General features: G+C 36.3%; 1 long non-coding RNA gene across 1 annotated transcript in view; it reads left to right on the forward strand.

Moving 5' to 3' along the window:
- Nucleotides 1-19117, forward strand: part of LOC141511003 (uncharacterized) — a 111311-nt gene that overhangs the window by 62828 nt on the left and 29366 nt on the right. The gene's annotated exons all lie outside the window — the stretch shown is intronic.

The following is a 19117-nucleotide window of genomic DNA, read 5'->3' on the forward strand; positions in this document are numbered from 1 at the left end:
TAACTTTACTAAATAGACATAACTGATATAAACTGTATCTAGAAATTCAATTTAACTTAAGATTAGAAAAATCTGTACTTTAACAACTATTTAAAAATAATTAGGAACTAGTTTAAGTGGACTCAACTTCCCCTTCCCCCCAAATTAGTTTGATTGTGAATATTCTTTAATAGTGCAGTCTAAGAGTTACACAATTTTATTTTTTTGTTTGGTTTTGTTTTGTTTTTTAGGTTTTTGCAAAGCAAATGGGGTTAAGTGACTTGCTCAAGGCCACACAGCTAAGTAATTATTAAGTGTCTGAGACCGGATTTGAACCCAGGTACTCCTGACTCCAAGGTCGGTGCTTTATCCATTACGCCACCTAGCCGCCCCAGAGTTACACAATTTTAAATAGATTGTACTTGAAATTTGGAATCACGAAGACCAGGTTTCAAATAAAAACTCTTTGACCAGAGTAACAAACTCTTTGAGCCTTAGTTTCAACATTTATAAAATGAATATAATAATTGCTCTTGTCTCACTGAACTATATGCAAATTTCCCTACAAATTTTGAATTGCCTTAAAAATTCATTTTCTTTTTCCTCTTCCCTTACTTGCTTTTCTATTGTTCTGAATTTAAATATTCAGTCCTTGTTTCTCTCCCTGAAACCAGTCTTATACCACAGACTATGCACAGGATGTTTTAAAATGAATGCCCCTTAGATAGCTCAAATTCAACGTGTACAAAACTAAATTCATTATCTTTACCATATCCCTCATCCTCATCCCAAGTCTTCTCCTCTTCTCAATTTACCTTTTAGAAAAGGCATTGCTTTTGATTTTTTAACTGAGTTCAAAACATCCATCATGTTATACTCTCCACCTCTTTTTTTTTAGGTTTTTTTATTTTTTTTGCAAGGCAATGGAGTTAAGTGGCTTGCCCAATGCCACACAGCTAGGTAATTAAGTGTCTGAGGCCAGATTTGAACTCAGGGACTCCTGACTCCAGGGCTGGTGCTCTATCCACTATACCACCTAGCTGCCCCATTACTCTCCATCTTTTAACCCCATAATATCCAAACTGTTGTCTTTCTTATTGATTCTAACTCTGAAACATCTTTCTAATCTTCTCCCCTCTCTCCACATAGGGGAATGGCACTGATTCAGGCTCTTGTTTTTTTTTTACCTTTATATATTCAATAGTCTCTTTTTCTTTATTTTTTTTTTCAATGCAGTGGGGTTAAGTGACTTGCTCAAGATCACACAGCTAAGTAATTATTAAGTGTCCGAGGCCAGATTTAAACTCAGATCCTCCTGACTCCAAGGCTGGTGCTCCTAACTGCCCTTCAATAGACTCTTAATGAGTCTTCCTGCCTAAAGTTTTCCTTTCTCAGTTTTATTCCCCACACATCACTTGGCAGCTAGGTGATACAGTGGACATAATCCTAGCCTTGGAGTTAGGAGATCAGGAGTTCAAATCCAGCTCCAGACACTTGACTTATTAGCTGTGTGACCTTGGGTCAGTCACTTAACCCTGACCGCCTCACATCTCAGGCCATCTCCAACTGTCCTGATTCATATCTGGTCACTGGATCCAGATGGTTCTAGAAGAGAAAGTGAGACTAATGACTTAGCACAGCATCTCTCTCACCCAAATACAATTCATCAGCTTATCAAGGTATCATCATCATCATCTCTGTGATGTCATGGTCTTCTTCAAGAATGAAGGCCAACCCCCCCAAAAAAAACAAATCAACAAACAAAAAAAGAATGAAGGATAAAACATGGTCCCCACACAGGTTTCAAAGAGATGTTTCTAAATAAAAAGTCTGACCATGCCATCCTCACATTCAATAAAATCTAATAGTTGCCTATTTCCTCAAAAATAAGCTACAAACTCCATTGATGGACATTCATAACCTTTTCCAGCTGACCCATCCTCCTCTTCACTGATTTCATATTTGCGTAAAACCTCTCCATTTTATCATTGCTCCTACATGATAAGGCATCTCCTTTGAACTGATATGTGATGCACCCCTTTGACATCTTTACACCTTAAAATTTCAAGTTTCCTTCAAAACTCAGCTCACCCATTCCCTCCTATATGAGATCTTTTCTGATCCGCTTCTCCCTCAGCTCTCCAACCCCACCCCCAACTGCCAGTTTCCTCCCTGGAAATTATTCTGTACATACATCAGATTAGGAAATATTTATTTAAGGAGATATGTAGATGTAATATTCTGCCTCTGCCCACCCCAGAAGAATATAAATTCCTTGAGGGCAGGGTGGTTTTTTTTTTTTTGTTTTGTTTTTAGTTTTTGCAAGGCAATGGGGTTAAGTGGCTTGCCCAGGGCCACACAACTAGGTAATTATGAAGTGTCTGAGGTCGGATTTGAACTCTACCTAGCCACCCCAAGGGCAGGATTTTTATGCTTTATTTTTGTTTTGTTTTGGTTTTGTTCTTAAAAGTTGCTTGCTAAATACATGTTAATTGAGTGAGTAGTGGGACTGGACTCCACAGTGTGAAATCAGGAATCCTTGCTCAGGTTTGTTCTCTGTAAAGTTGTATCATTTTTGCAATTTAGCAAATATTTCAGATCACTGTCGAGTTCTATTGCTTGTTCAGGTGAACAGAACAGATTCCAGATGTGCAGCAGCCCTGGGGCTGGGATAGGGGAATGCTACCTTTGCCTTCCTCTTTGCACAATCACCCTAAAACCTCCAGAAACTTCTGAAACTATGTTGGGTATTTAAATGCAAACATTATTAAATCTGGAAATTTCTTTTCTTCAGATAAGCTTTCTTTTAAAACAAAAAACCCACTAGGGAAATTATATGCAAAAAGCTGTTAATATAGCACTCAGATATAAATTTATACCTCTGTTCTCTACCACTCCCCTGGGGACAAAAGGCAGGAGATACAAAATCTGAAAGCCTCCTAGTAATGTACCATCAACCATATTTCACATCAACTATATAAAGCTTTTTTAACAGCCTAATGAGTAATCTAAAATATTATATAGAGTGCAAATGAATTAATGTTACTGGAAAAATCTTAAACTTGAATATTTGCTAAGGTTTTTCTTGTTTCCATTGGTTAATGACTATGACGCTTCAGATTTTCACCTCCTATATATTATCTCTATATAGACACTGAAATTTATTTCCTCCTCAAAACAAAATATTCTCTTCCTTTCCCTCAGGTTTATCCATAGAACGAAGCTCCAAATATGACGGGGCATGCTGGGGTAGGAAGAGACAGAAGCTGTTTGTCTGATTGATTTCAGCAACTTCATTTTACACAATTCAATTTAATTCTGTTCAATAAGCACCTTTTTTTTGTGTCCACATGTATACATTTTGGCTAGGCCAAGGATTACAAAGACAATACATACTAGTGAATGGAAACATGTATGGAGATTAGGAAAATACCCAATGTAAATTCTAGGTGGGAACTAATAGCTGAGGGGAAAAAGACAGGCTGACCTCATTCAGGAGTTGGAGTCTCAGCTGATCCTTGAAAAAAGCTGGGGACTAATGGAGCAAGAATGAAGAAGAAATGCATTTTAGACAAAGAAGACTTTCTGTACGAAGACATGGAAATGGGAGAAAAAATACTGGGAAAAGCTAGTTTGGTTATAATGAAACATGCATGAATCAGAGTAATATGAATCATCTATTGAAAGATAAGCTAGGGGTGGCTAGGTGAGGCAGTAGATAGAGCACTGGTCCTGGAGTCAGGAGTATCTGGGTTCATATCTGGTCTCAGACACTTAATAATTGGCTAGCTGTGTGGCCTTGGGCAAGCCACTTAACACCATTGCCTTGCCAAAAGAAAGAAAGATAAGCTAGAACCCTACTATGAATAGTTGTAAATGCAAAAGGAAGAAATGTGCATTTTATCCCAAGGGAACTAGAACGACATAGAAGCTTCTTGAATGGGAAAGTATATGAAGTTCTATCCTTAGAACCCCTACAAGCAACCTAGGGCAGTTAGGTGGTACAATGAATAGAGTGCAAGTCTGAAGTCAGGAAGACTCATATTTCTGAATTCAAATCTGACCTCAGATACTTACTAGCTGTATGATCCTGGACAAGTCACTTACCCCTGCTTCCCTCCATTTTCTCATCTGCAAAGTGACTTAGAGAAGGAAATGGCAAACCACTATAGTATCTTTGCCAAGAAAATCCCACATACGGCCATGAAAAGTAGGACATGATTGGAATGACTAAACAATAACAAACCTTGGGAGAGTCCACACTTGAAGCTCCTATCCTCATCTTGGAGTGAATAAAAGATATAGCAGCATTTTTCTTTAATAAGGGGATAAAGTTCTATGAATATCTGTCAGATAAGGGACTTGGCCAAGGTAGGATATGGGAGAAAAGTAAAGAAAGAGGAGGGTGGGAGTTAAAACAGACCACCTACTTGGCCTAAATTAGAAATTTCCTTCAAGATTGGCCCTGTTCCAAAAGCCCTAAAAACTCAATCAACATTATATCCCTTTAAGTCTCAAGTTTCTAGATTCAGTCTTATACTCACAGCCCATTATCTGAGTTTGTTCCACTCAGTCATAACTGATCTGGGGCTACTACAACTTTGTTCTGAGGTACAAAAATTATAAAATGCATTCGATCGACAGGAATGGAGGAGCAGATAACATTAAATTGGATTTTCCAGTAGCTGGGAAGAGAGATTGCAGCTTACTTTCTCCCTTCTTTTCTTCATTAAGCTGTAAAGAAATTTCCAAACCCTACATCTTCTCCTTTGCTCAATGTCTTCTCCTTCCTTCTTTTCCAAGAAGACCATCTTCTCTTCTATATTTCCATCATAAATATAGATTTTTTTCCCCTCCCTGTCCCCTAGCAGGGGTGAATAAAAACTACTCCCCTGTCCCCAACTGTCCAACCCAATGTGAGGGGAGAATCATCCCAAGGACTCCCATTTGGAATTGAAAAAACATGAAGTCTCTATGCTATAGGTGGATTCTGAGGCCCCTTCTAACTCCAAAATTCTATTTATTAAGCCCTTCCTATCAGAGAATCTGCCTTTAGTTGTTTCTTGTATTATTTTCACATGGCAAATTACACAGTTGATTTGAAGGCAAATTTTTTATCTCCTTTGTCCCAGTTGGAATGACTTATCCTGGGCAGTGGTTTCCTAAGGCTCTGAAATTTCTCTTTCTAGTTCTGTTCCCAATTTTTTCTAAGCTTGTAGATACATCTGAACCTGAACTAGTATTCAGGCTGGGACCACAGTGGGATGAGCATGCTGGTGGGGAGGGAGCAATTCCATTCTCTAAAATCTACTCTGTTCAAGAGGTATTTTTCTGGAGTATGAAAGTAGTTCTATAGTTGATACAAAAGGAATATGATACATTCTAGTCAGCTTGTCCCCACTTAGGATCATGGCCAAGGGTTTATTTTGTAGGGCTGAATCCAGGGGGAGTTTCTATAAACATAGCTTTCTGGAAAAAAAAAACCAAACAAACAAGAAAGAGGCATTGTTCTGAAACTAAGCCATGTGGAGCCAACCTCTAGGAAGCCAAGATGAAATGTTCTTCCTATAAATTTACTCCTAAGGAAAGAAGAACACTTGGAATCACCAAACCTTATTGAGAGACACCTGGCAAGGCATAACCTATTTCTGCTTCTTGATTCTCTTTACTAGAATATATATGTGTGTGTGTGTGTGTGTGTGTATGTTCATGCATGTTTATATATAAATAATTCTGGATATATTACACATCAATATACTAAGAGGCTTTCTCAATTACTTTTCCATAAATCTGGTATTTGAGCACTTAAATATCTTCACAACTTGCTTCTCCAATAGTGAATTCTTATTTACTTCATAGAATTCCTGGAATGAGCCCCAACTAATACAAGGATTATTTAGAGGCATGATAATGATGATAATGATGATGATGTTTTTTTGTCCTTTCTCAATGAAGACCATGCCATCAGGGAGGTGATGCCATGACAAGCACATGAATTGGATCTGAGTGAGGGGGTGCTGTGCTAAGTTACCAGTCTCACTTTCTCTTTCAGAGACATCTGGATCCAGTGGCCAGATATGACTCAGGACAATTCATATAGAGATGGCCTTGGATTCAAGACAATCAGGGTTAAGTGACTTGCCCAAGGTTACACAATTAGGAAATGTCTGAGATGGGATTGGAGGAATGATATGGCACATTAGTAAAATGGCCAACTCAGGAGTCACAGGGTCCTGAATTTTAGTTCTAGCTCTTTTATTAATTATATGGCATAAGCTCGGGTGAGTCCTCTTGAATATGCAGTTTCTTCAAATGTAAAATGAGTGTGCTGTTAGATGAACTCCAAAGTCTCTTCCATCTCTGATACTTTATCAGTCTGTTATCAAAGTTTCTTCCTTCCCCTACCTGCAACTCAGAGAATGGGTTGGTAAATGAAAAGTCTAATTTACACCAATAACAACATATTTTAAAAAAAAGACAAAAAGTAGTAATACTAAAATGGGGATTAAAGTGTCCAAGAGAAAGTAAATGACTGAAAGAGGAAAATTGAGTGGGGGGAGAGAGAGAGAGAAAGAGAGAGAGAGAGAGAGAGAGAGAGAGAGAGAGAGAGAGAGAGAGAGAGAGACAAGGGGGGCAGTGAAGAATTAAGAAACTGAAGCAAGGATTGGTGTGCTGAATATGGGACTCACAAAACCAGCAGCTGTTTGGAATTGATTGCAAGCACCCTCCATTTTGAGTGGACTCTTTCCTGTGTTCGTCAGACGTCTGCAATGTGGTGATTAATCATTCATGTCAGAATCTCTAATCCTATTCAATGGAAAACAAATGCCGTGGCTCACAGCCCCTGGCTTATCCCATGCACTTAGCATGTTCAAATGAACTAGAATGTCTGGGACAAAGATGCTTTACCATGGAACCTGAATGGGAGTGTTGGGTAGCCCCACATGTTGAAGATGCCCTATGATCTCAAGGGTCTGGCCTTTTACCAATTGAAAAATATTCACCAGCAATAAAAGGTCAGAATGGGATAGTTAACCAAACAACCAACATGCATTTAAATCTTTGTTAAAGAGAAGGAGCCTAAGTTATTTATATAAATCCTTTCTTAAAGGAGTCAAATAATTCACATGAGGTTTTGCAGCAGACCTCCCCACATCCTTGTGTAGCAGGACAGGTAGAACCTCCTGCTATCTCAGATTATAGGCAAATGTTGATTCTAGAGAAATCTTCATTTTCAAAGATCACAACATCAGGGAGGTGGTGCAATCCAGTCTCATTTTCTCCTCCAGAGCCATCTGGGTCCAGTGGCTAGACATAAATCAGGAAAACTGGGTGCTACAGAGAATCACCCAAGGCCACAAGGACAGAAACATCCTCAAGAAATGACACATTCCCAATTGATTAATTCTAAGTAAGGGATTCATATCCTTGCCAAAAGCCATTCACCAACAAGAGACAACTACATTTTGGTAATCATAAAGTATGGGTAGTCATTTCATTACTTATAAGTGAGGTAAGGTAAAAGGGATGGGGAGCATTGCTGGGAGAGAATTAATATTTAGAATCATAGATAGAGCTGTGAAGAAATTTGGAGTCTACTCATTTTCCAGATGAGAATATTGAAAGACAAAAATTACTAACATTTTGATAGCATGTTAATGCTTGAAAAATGTTTTATATAAATTATATAAATTTTATATAAATTAATTCATTTGACAGGTACAATTATTATATTTATAGATTAAGAAGGGGCAGTTAAGTGACTTGTTCATGAACAAATAGATAGTAAGTTTATGAGACCTGATTTCATCTCCATTGGTTCCTGATAGAGTCCAACAGCCATGCTACCTCTCTAGATAGATGGAAGTGGGTAGGTTTGGCTAGTGCTTTGTTCAATGTCACAGAGGTCACATACATAGTAAATGATAGAGCCAGGCTTTAAATCCAGATGCTCTGACTCCAATCCAGGAAGGCAGCCTTACTGTTTCATAAACAATTCCCCTGGGGCTGATGTAGAAACAAGTTCTCTTACTTCCTAACTTTGTTCTTAAATAACTAAATAGCTCTAAACTCTAATTTCTGCAGCCGCAGCTTGATTAAATTTAAATTCTTAGCCCTGAATCTAACAGCCTAACCTGGAATTCCCCAAATTAAGTTGGCCATGGAAAACTTTGAGGCTTGATGAAATCCATAAAAGCTGAAATGAAGGATCTGGAAATATGGAATATTACCATTAGGATAAAAGAGGCCTAGAGCATAATCTATGGAAGTAAGCCTATTTTCATGCATAAAATCTGCATATTTTCATAGATCTTTAAATATTTTTATTTATATATTTAAATGTTATCAATTTACATATCTGTCAATATTAAATATTTTAATTTAATGAACTGGTACCACTCAGGGAGGTATTTGACACCATGGACCAGAGTCTGCAAATAGCAACTAAGCTCAGACCACATCAGGGGCCATGGTGATCTCTTGGTCCATGAGAAGGATTTACAAAACATTAAAGCTTAAACATTAATAAATGTTTGTTGAATTAATAAATGTTTATCAAATGCTGCATAAACCCTTGACTTCCTCCTCTATTCTCATGATATCCAGTTTCCCACACCAGCCATTCTCTCTGCAAGTCCCTTCTCCCAAATTCATCTCCAAACCAATCTGACCTCTGCTAAACCTTTTGGATAAAGAATGTGTGAATCTCAACAATTAATATTGGTCACTCTATAGATGCTATATGATAATATGTAAAATTAATGACAAATAGTAGCAATGGACACTAAACTGGACTCAGAGCTAGAATGGAAGAAGATGTCAAGCTAGAATGTAGTTTGGACACAAAACCATTTTTTTAACTGACCCCCAAGCTTACCATAAAAACAAAGGCCAATTTAAAAAAAAATAAAAAAGTTTATCTTTTCAGTGCTAACAGTGAAAAGAGAAAACAATCGCTATCTTTGAGTATTTAAAGACAGCAATGTGGAAGAGAAATCAGAGGACAAAAAATGGTGAAAAATTGCAGTGACAATTTTTAGCTTCATATAAGGAAAACACCTTTCAAACAATTAGATATCCAAGAGTAGAATGGATTTATTTGTATTTATATTTACTCAATACATATTTGTAAACATCTTTACTGTCTTCCTTATTAGGATGTAAGCTCTCCATGAATAGGGATAGTTCATTTACTGTATTTATATCTCCAGAACCTAATATCCTGGAAAATAGTAGGTATTTGTTGACACATGATTGGTTGATTGATGATTGGTTTCATGTATACTTTTTCTTCAAAGACTGATCTGATCACTTGTCTCATATGTTGCACATGGATTTTTTTATGTACCTATTGTACTAGAATGCCTCTGAAGTTTCTTCCAAATCTGAGGCTCTGTGATTCTATTAACTAGCTCATAATATTTAAACCTCTGTTGTGAGAATCTCATGAGTTATGCTATTGGAAGATCCTCTTGGGGGTAAGTCAACAAATCACACCATCATCGACCAGTTATGTACCCAGAGGAAGTGGCTTTATTATTACTTTCAAGTTTCTAAGGGCCATCCTTTGGATGGTTGTCCTCCCAAATACTAGCTGGTGCCACTAATGGGCATTATCTTAGTAATCCGTCAATGGACTCAATTATTTAGTCTTTAAATATATATACCAGAAATAAACTTCTTTTTTCAAATATACTCAGTAGTCTGGAAGGGGGAAAAAGTGGAGAGGCTTCTAAAGTATAATGTATTGGGACACACATATGGGTGATAAATATAGTCTAGACAATCCAGAATTTGGAACAACATATCTTTGATGTTTCTTTTATGAGTTATCCCACTTTTTAACTGGTTGTTTGTTGGGTACAATTTCTTGGCCAGGTAGTTACTTGTAGTCATGGAGGTTCCATGGTGCAATGCTTTAATAAACAACTATAATCTACCTCTGGAGTGAGAGATGATTGCATTCTCCAAAAGGTCTCAATGACCTTTACCTTTAGATAGTATAGGATAGACAGAATTTTCTTTCTTTCACTCTTAGAGCTTAAGCTCTGAGATCCTTATGCATAAGATGGGAAGAGCATGGCTCAAAAACTCCTTCCTTCTCTAAAGCTCCATTATCCTTTAGCTTGATCAGTATTTTTGACCTTCCATACTCCTTAAGGAATCTTAAGAAGGGGGCCACCCAGTGGGAAGAGTGGGAATGCAGTATATGCTTTGGAGACCCATTTATCCTCTTAAAAGGTCTTCTGATGAAATTAAGATATTCTAATCTATCCTTTTGTGGATGGGGAATGTTTATTTTTGCATCTGAAACTTTTCCTCTTAATCTTTCAGTCTCCTCTTTATATAGATCTGCAGGTTGTAATGAAGTCTCACTTAAGCACTCCCTTTCCTTATATACAATGAATTGCAATCAATGAAGAAATATATGTCTAAATGTATGCTTATGAGTTAGCATTTGTTATTATATTTTTGCTGAGTAGTTTATAGATCTAGAGACTTAAGTTAGCCTTAAGAAAGTATTGACACTCTAAAGAATTTATTGTGTGTCATTACTTTGAATATGGTTTTCTTGAGGTTTGAATGAAAAATTTAAACTAGATTAAGGGGTCCCATCTGGTAGTGAACTGAAAGACCTACAAAGGCATTATTTAGCTCCCTAAGACAGACAGGGTCCTTCAGAAAAAAAGATGACTAAATCAGAAGCAAATGAAAAATTTAGTGGTTTCATAGAAGAATATGAGCAACAACAAATTATGCCTAATGAACTATTTTGTTACAAAAAAAGAGATAATATTTGTAAAACACTTCCCAAACTTAAAAGTGCTGTATTAGTGCTTTTGATGATGATAATGATGGCAATGAGGATGAGAATCATGATAATGTTCAAAAAAGTCTTGAACCCTTCAACTTAACAGATGAATCCATAGGGGTTGTATGTTAGGAAAGATGTTAAGTTGCACCCAGTTGTGAACTAAGCCAAAAGGATGAACAGACACCATAGATCTAAACAAGCAAGCTTTAGAGTCCTAGATGTCAGAGTGCCCATTATTGGCAAACAGAAAACAGCTGTGATCAAGATCCTGGGCAGAGGCTACTTGTTCCCATATTTCTGCTGGGTGTTGATGATTTGGCAATCCACATACTTATTTTAGTCAAAAAGAAGTTTGGGCTCTTCATTTGAGTCATGCCCATGAGTGAATTGAGGAGGGCATTCTGAGATGAGTAGGACCTCATCAGATACGTGTTTAGAAAGATATAGCTGATCAAGTTGACCTCATCAGGGGCAAACTTATTTCTCTTGGATTAGATATTTAACTTTTAAACACACACACCCTTATATTGTATAAAAACATATAGTTTATGGGGCAGCTAGGTGGTGTAGTGGATAAAGCACCGGCCTTGGAGTCAGGAGTACCTGGGTTCAAATCTGGTCATAGACATTTGATAATTACCTAGCTGTGTGGCCTTGGGCAAGCCACTTAACCCTATTGCCTTACAAAAACCTAAAAACAAACAAACAAACAAAAAACTCATATAGTTTACATATAAAGTAATACACATAAACATATGAAAACATTTTATATACTATACACACATATATAGTTTATAAATATGCATACAAACACAAGGGTATACAATATACATATATATTCACATAAATATACATGTGTAGATAGATATATATGCTGCTACGGTTCAGTCTTTTAGTTATATTCAACTCTTTATTGCCCTATTTGTGGTTTTCTTGCTAAAGATAATAGAATGGTTTGTCATTTCCTTCTCCAGTTTATTTTGTAGATGAGGAAACTGAGGCAAACAGGATTACATAAAGCAGATTCTTTTCCCAGGGTCTCATAGCTAATAAATGGCTGAGAACAAATTGGAACTCAGATCCTGCTATCTGTAGTCTTGGAACTCTTTCCACTGTGATTCCTCACTGCCTATGTATAGATATACATACATGCATATATCTGTGTATGGATATGAATATAGCTAGGTAATGAAGTGGATTAAATAAGCCCTGGAGTCAAGAAGACCTGAGTTCAACTATGACCTTAGACACTTAACAATTACTGTGTGACCTTGGGCAAGTCACTTAACCCTGATTGCCTCACATCCAGGACTATCTCCAGTGATCCCAATTCAAATTTGATCACTGGACCCAGATGGTTCCAAAAGAAAAAGAAAGGTTGGTGACTTAGTACACTCCCTCACTCATAAATCCAATTCATGTGCATGTCATGGCATTACCTCTCTGATGTCATGATCTTCGAAAATGAAGGACAAACATCCCCATCACCATCAATATCACCATCATCATGTGAATATATATATATATATATATATGTATTTCTGTGTATTTATGCATGCACATAAAGATTCAGAGAGAGATAAAGAGACAGAAACAGAAAGACATAGTCACATACAAAGAGAGACATAAAGAGACTGACGTAGAACAAACTTTTTCCATTTCTGAATCTGAAACAGTAACTGAGCCTTAGAATAAGACTGATCCTGCTAACCAGAATCTTTAGAGTATCCCATGTCATGCTTACCAATGAAGAAAAGAAACAAATTGCTTCCACTGGAGCAATAAAGATATACTCAGTAGCCCTTCTGGTACACTATTACTATTCCAACCAGTTACAGGACTTTTAACCAAAATCTGAAGGATGTCACTCATTTTTAAAATGACAGTCTTCAGTATGATCTATGGAACTCTTCTATGCCCCTCCCCCACTTTGCAAAAAAGATGGAATCTATTAGAATTTTGAACTCTATTCAAATTCAAAAAAATTACAGGACTTAGATCAGAGATGTGAGGTGGAAGGTATCCCAGTATTCACAACCTGTAATGTCACACTATTTCAAAAGGAGGCTATTAGTCATAAAAATATAAAATTATTTGCCTTGGTGAGGAGAAAAGAGCATCAAAACTACATAAGTCAATTATGAATACACTTGTAAGATATTCAGATTTTGAGACCTTGACTTTAGAAGGCTCAGAAAGACAAATAAAGAGCCTGGGTCTGTGTTGACTGTATAATGTGGTCAGAGTGAACCACCCTAAAGATTCTGAGGAGACAAGTCTTTCTTGCGATTTGGACAGGTACCATTTGGGCAGAAGGACCAGTTTCCACACTTGGGTCATCGAATATTCCTACATCTGCCTTCTGAGAGGTAAAAGGATGATGCTAAAACTCACTTCCATTGGCTATTGTTTTAGAAATGTAAAACCCTTCAATCATTAGTTTAAGGGAAAAATTTTGAGAGTAGCTCCCTGTTCCTTTCCTGCTCACAGTTCCACCAGGGAGGAACAGGACACCCTATTAGGACTGAGAAGGTTGGTTTGTTCATTCTTCCATGGGAGGACATTTCAAGCAAGTAGCCACGCCCTCTGAGACACAAGAGTGAATTAAAAGTGGATTTAGAGTGCATCCAGCAAAGACAAACTGCAGCTCTGAAAGGAATAAATCCAAAGCACACCTTGCCTTTGGGACTGCTGAGGGAGGGACTGGGAGAAGGGAACAGAATTCACTTAGCACTTGCAAAAAACAGGCAAATTGATGAGTGAGCATCAATATAAAACCTTCGGGAAGAGAATTGGAATCTTATTTACATTCCTGGAGGACTTATGACAAGAAATTGGGTAGAATTGGACATTTGCCCACCACCACCACCCCTCAACAAAACAAAAAACAAAAACAAATTTTAAAAAGAGGCATTATCAAAGTATCACAGTTCTAATTCATTGGAAGGACTTGTTCCAAGACAGACACTGAATGACAACATAATTATAATGACAATAATGATGACAATAATAACATTAATAACTATCATTTATTTACTATGTATCAGAATACTCTCCAGATATTATCTCATTGATCTTCAAAACAACCCTGGGAGGTAGATGGTACTGTTATAATCATTTTTCAGATGAGGAAGCTGAGGCAAAGGTTAAAGGACTTGTCCAAAGTCACAAAGCTTGTAAATGTTTTGGATTTAGACTTTCCTGAGTCTAGGCTACTGAAGAGCATATCTGTGTGATGTATATAAGTAAATGAATGAAAAATATTAAAATCTTACTGTATTCCTAGATATTTTAGGGACTGTGGACACAAATAGAAAAGAGAGTTAACTCTGAGAGTTAACATTTTTATGGAGAGATGGCTGGGAAGAATATTACCACATGATAAGTGATAAGGATGGTGAGTAAGTACCCTTGGGGAATTGACTGATATACCCTTTTCAGAAGGTATACAGTGTTGATTGATTACCTTTCCCAGAGCTAGGGGTAGAAAGGGGAAAGAAGAACTTCAGAGGAAATCACTGTAAACACTCCTCTAAGGACCACCTAGATTCTAACTATCCCTTATCCTATGGAGGTACTTCCAATAAACCGTGCTTTTTAATGCTATACCATGGGAGTCATGAGAATACAACAAAGAGTGCTTTGCTGAGTCAAACTTATGGTTCATCCATTCTAGATTCTGCCTCTGTCCTTAATATATCAAGACATATTCAATAGTAGAGTGCAATGACCTCCATTTATAGTACTTTCCTTTAGAGGCAGCTAAAGTCCTATCCTAAGCTCCCTTTCCAACACTTTAAAGATAATTTCTCAAGAATTTACACTTATTTAATAAACATTCCTATTTTTAGTTTATATCACTAATCAAGTAATAAATCCCTCAAGTTTACTGCCTGCTATGGAAAATAATACTTCTTTTAATTCGTCTTAAATTAATCTTTTCTTTGAAGTAGCTCCCTAAGTACCAGAGTTGCCTATATGGAGAAATAATGACATTAGAAAGAAGTCTAGATTGCCAGGGCTGGAGTCAAACTCATCATCCTGAGTTTAAATCTGGCCTCAGATACTTCTTAGCTGTGTAACCTTTGATAGCTCATTTAACCCTGTTTAACTCAGCTTCCTCATCTACAAAATGATCTGGAGAAAGAAATAGAAAACTATTCTAGTATCTTTGTCAGGAAAACTCCCAAATAGGGTCCTGAAGAGTCAGACAAGATTAATGATTGAGCACATAGCAACACAAGAATTTTTCCATTATGTTAATTGTTGATGATATTATACCATTACTTGAAAATTGTAAATTGCTAAATTGCTTGATAAATTCTTCAGTATTTGGGGGGGGTACTATGGTTATTAGACTTCAAAATTAATTGAGTGATGTGGTAGTCAAAAGAGCTAACTTGATTTAGGGTTACATTAAGAAAAGCACAGATATCCTGGAAGAATAAGGTTATACTTATTCCATTGCACTCTACCTTGGTCAATCCACTAGAAAACAATGATATGAACCTATCATAGAGACTGAATGCTCAATTTTGTCCCCTAGACATATTCACCTCTCAAAGACAGAAAACCATTTTTTTTCATCAATACCTCTCCTTCCTCTCCCCTGCTCCTTTTTCATAACACTTGGAAAGTTCATATGTCTTAATCCAAAGTAGACCACACTTGACCTATGAAATACATTAAATAGCGGTAATTCTCTTTATTAGGAATAATTATAAACCTGATATTTTTTTGACTATTTAAAGATTGCATTTTCATCATAGAAAAGACATCTTAGAGAGAACTGTATATTTTTTGTTGAGCTGATAATTTTTATCATAGGACATATGCTGAACAATATGCTCACTATTGATTTAGGAATTCCCCAGTTACTCTGTGTACAGCATGAGCCCCATTAAAGACCTCTCTTCCTTGAGCAAAACTGCATATTTATTTGGTAGGGGTTTGAATTACTATTACTCTATGTCCACTGCCTGAAAGATCCCAGGAGTCCTAGCATACAACAAATTTAGGGTGGAGCAGGCCTTGTTAGCAATACCTTAAGGAGCTCCCAGGAGGAAGCAAAGTCAAAATAGGAGAAAAAGAATGACTCCTTAGCACTAGTATCATAGTGTTGAGTCTTAGAAGGCAAGGGGAAAAGAAAAAGCCTAACCATTTGCTGCTGAGAGGAGGAGGGTAAGAAGGGAAGGTGGAAGGAAATTTTGTGACTTAAAAACATACATGTACATATGAATGAAAATAAATAAATACATTTTTAAAAATAGAAAAAAGAAAGCAAGGGAAAAGAGAAGGGTCTACTCTCTCATCTCTAGACTGTGGATGGCCAAATGTGTTAATAGAGAGAAAAATTTTTGTGAGAATCATAAATTTGTATTTATAAATAAATCTATTTCAAATTCACTTAGAATGAGTGAGAATTTTATTTAAAAAAGAGTCTCATAATCAACCTTTTATTGAAAAAGAAAGAATTCTTTCTGTATTTCCCTTTTAAGGGAAAATTTTCATATTACAGATTTTCTTAAAGTAGGGCAAATCTATCCTATTAAAGGTTCCCTCCCAGGTTTCCTGTTTCTCAGATGAGTGTAGCTTATTTATACTTTCCTCAAAATAATTGGAGCTATTTTTCCAAGAAAGTGAAATATATAGCACTGGATACCCAAGACTAGATCAGAATTTTCTTCCTGTTACTCAAAAAAGGCAATTATTTGCAAACAACAGTATTAACATCTCACCTCACAAAATGATCAGATTTAAGCTAAATGTAAACAAGGTAGAGGGTGTCATGGAAAGAAAGCTGTCTTTAAAGTCAGAAAAATTTAAGTTTAAGTCCCACCTCTGACATGAACTGGCTATAAAGGCCCTCATTGAACAATTTTGCTTCATGGGGATCTAGGCAAGTCTCAACGACTTTAATTTGCAGAGAAAGCACTGACTAACATTGGTAGAATACTTTCCTCATTAGGAAGCTTTCAATAGCAATGAAATCATAAATCTCTTTCTAATTCTTATAAAAAAATTCTTCTTGGGAGAAAGAGATCAGCTCTAATTCCCAGCAGTTTAGAATAGAGTTGAGTCTCTCTGAGACAGAAGGAGTTACAGAAAAACAGTATAATAAATTAATTAAATTATTATGTTATATATTATAAACATATTATATATTATATTAAATTAATAAGTTCTTAAAATGAAAGTAAGTTCTAAATAATCAGCAAGTTTCATATACAATTCCCTTTTCTGTTTTACTATGTTTTTGAAAATGTGCATTTTTGTTAGTTTTTAAGATCATGATAAAATATAATAGAATGCTAAAAAATACTTCTTAAAAATTAGAATTGTTACAAAGTAAAATGATTGCAATTATCAGGTAGCAAGGCCCTTATTGTTAGCTGGGTGATTATATGTTGGGGTCATCTTGGAAGCGATTAGTGCTTCAGATATGAGTAAGATCAAATGTCCTCTGATGACTCTTCATTCTCAGAGACTATGATTCTATTATTCCTGATATCCCTAGTTCTATGAATGTTACCAGCTAGGTGATACAGGAGATAGAGTACTGGGTCTGGCATTGGAAAGACCTGAGATCAAATCCAATCATTTCTGAATTATATGACCCTAGGCAAGTCACTTAACCTCTAATTGTCTTGGTTTCTTCATCTGTAAAATGAAGATAATAAATGCACCAACCTCCCAGGGTTATTATAAGAATAAAAAAAAAGATAATAATTATAAATCACTTAGGGTATGGTACATACTAAACTTTATTTAAAAGTTATTATTATAATTATTATTAATTTCCTAGTTATTCAACTTTGAAACATTAGAATTGTCTGTGTCTTGACTCTTACATTTAATTAGTCATCAAATTCTTTTGATTTTTCTTGGTAATTTCTCTCATATTTATTTATTTTAATTGCTTCCATTCTAGTGTCTATCCACACTTAATATCTCTACCTGAATTATTTTCAGATTATTGCAACAGTTGCCTATGTGGTCTTCATCCATCCAATTTTCCCCCCGCTCCAATCGATTTTCATACTTTGCAGTTAGGATATGTTTCTAAAGCACAATTTCATTACTACCCTTCTCAAGAAACATCAATGAATCTCAAATATCAATAATATAGAACCCAGATGCACTACATTGACAAACAAGACCTACCACAATTTCTGTCTACTTCTGACCTACTTTTTAAATCACATCTTCCACTAATCATTCTAAAAAAAGAATTTCTATTACAGACTTTTCTATTCTCTTCCCTGTAACATAGCATACTTTTGTCTATCTACGTCTTTGCTTATTTTCAATTTTCTTCCCTTCTTCCCCTACCCAATCTATCCAGATCTAAATTATCCTTTATTGTCTAACTCAGGTCCAATTTCTCCCATGAAGACTTTCACCTCTCCATTTAACAGTGGTTTCCTCCCTTCCCAAAACTCAAGATGCATTGCCTAGATCAGCTATTTTCTTTCCTCTGGTGGTTATTATATTCTCATTTACCTTTTTTCTTATTTTCTCAAGCAAAACAATAAGTTCTTTAAATAAAACAGCTATGTAATATTCCTCTTTATGTAATGTTCCAGAATGTTCAGTAGGCATTTAAAACTCAATTCGTAAACATAGATTTCATTATCTTTCACTTTCCCCTATCGCTAATTTTCCCTTTTCAGTTAAGGATACCACCATCCTTCTAGCTCTCTGGGTTTAAACCTCTTTATTTTTTTCCACTCCTCATTCCCTTGTCAAGTTTGATAAAATCTGTGTCCTTTACTCACATGAACACTACTTTTGTCCAGGCCCTCATCACCTGTCATCTGGATTACCACAATTGTTGTTATTGTTGGTCAGTCATTTGAATTGTTTCTGACTCATTGTGACTCCATTTTGTCATTTCTTTCTCCAGTTCATTTTACAGATGAGGAAACTGGGACAAACAGGGTTAAATGACTTGCCCAGGATTACACAGCTAGTAAGTGTTAGAGGTCAAATTTGAACTCAGGTCTTCTTGACTCCAGGCCTGGTGTTTTGCCTACTATGCCACTTAGCTGCCCCTGGAGAATTACAATATCCTCTGCATTGGTCCCTGCCATTACTCTTTCTCGTTTTAATCTATCCTTCACTAGCTGGCAAAGGATATTCCTAAAGTTCAGGGCTGGTCATATCATTCCCTCTTCCTTAAGTATTCCTCTGTACTTGTCTCTAAGATAAAACACAAACTCATCTCTTTGGCATTTAATGCCCTTCACCATCAACCTACAGAAAATCATTTCCTATCACACTCCATCAAACATTCTAACTCTTGGTGTCAGTCTGTCACCT

This window comes from Macrotis lagotis, chromosome 2, assembly GCF_037893015.1.
Source record: "Macrotis lagotis isolate mMagLag1 chromosome 2, bilby.v1.9.chrom.fasta, whole genome shotgun sequence".
Classification (NCBI taxonomy): domain Eukaryota; kingdom Metazoa; phylum Chordata; class Mammalia; order Peramelemorphia; family Peramelidae; genus Macrotis; species Macrotis lagotis.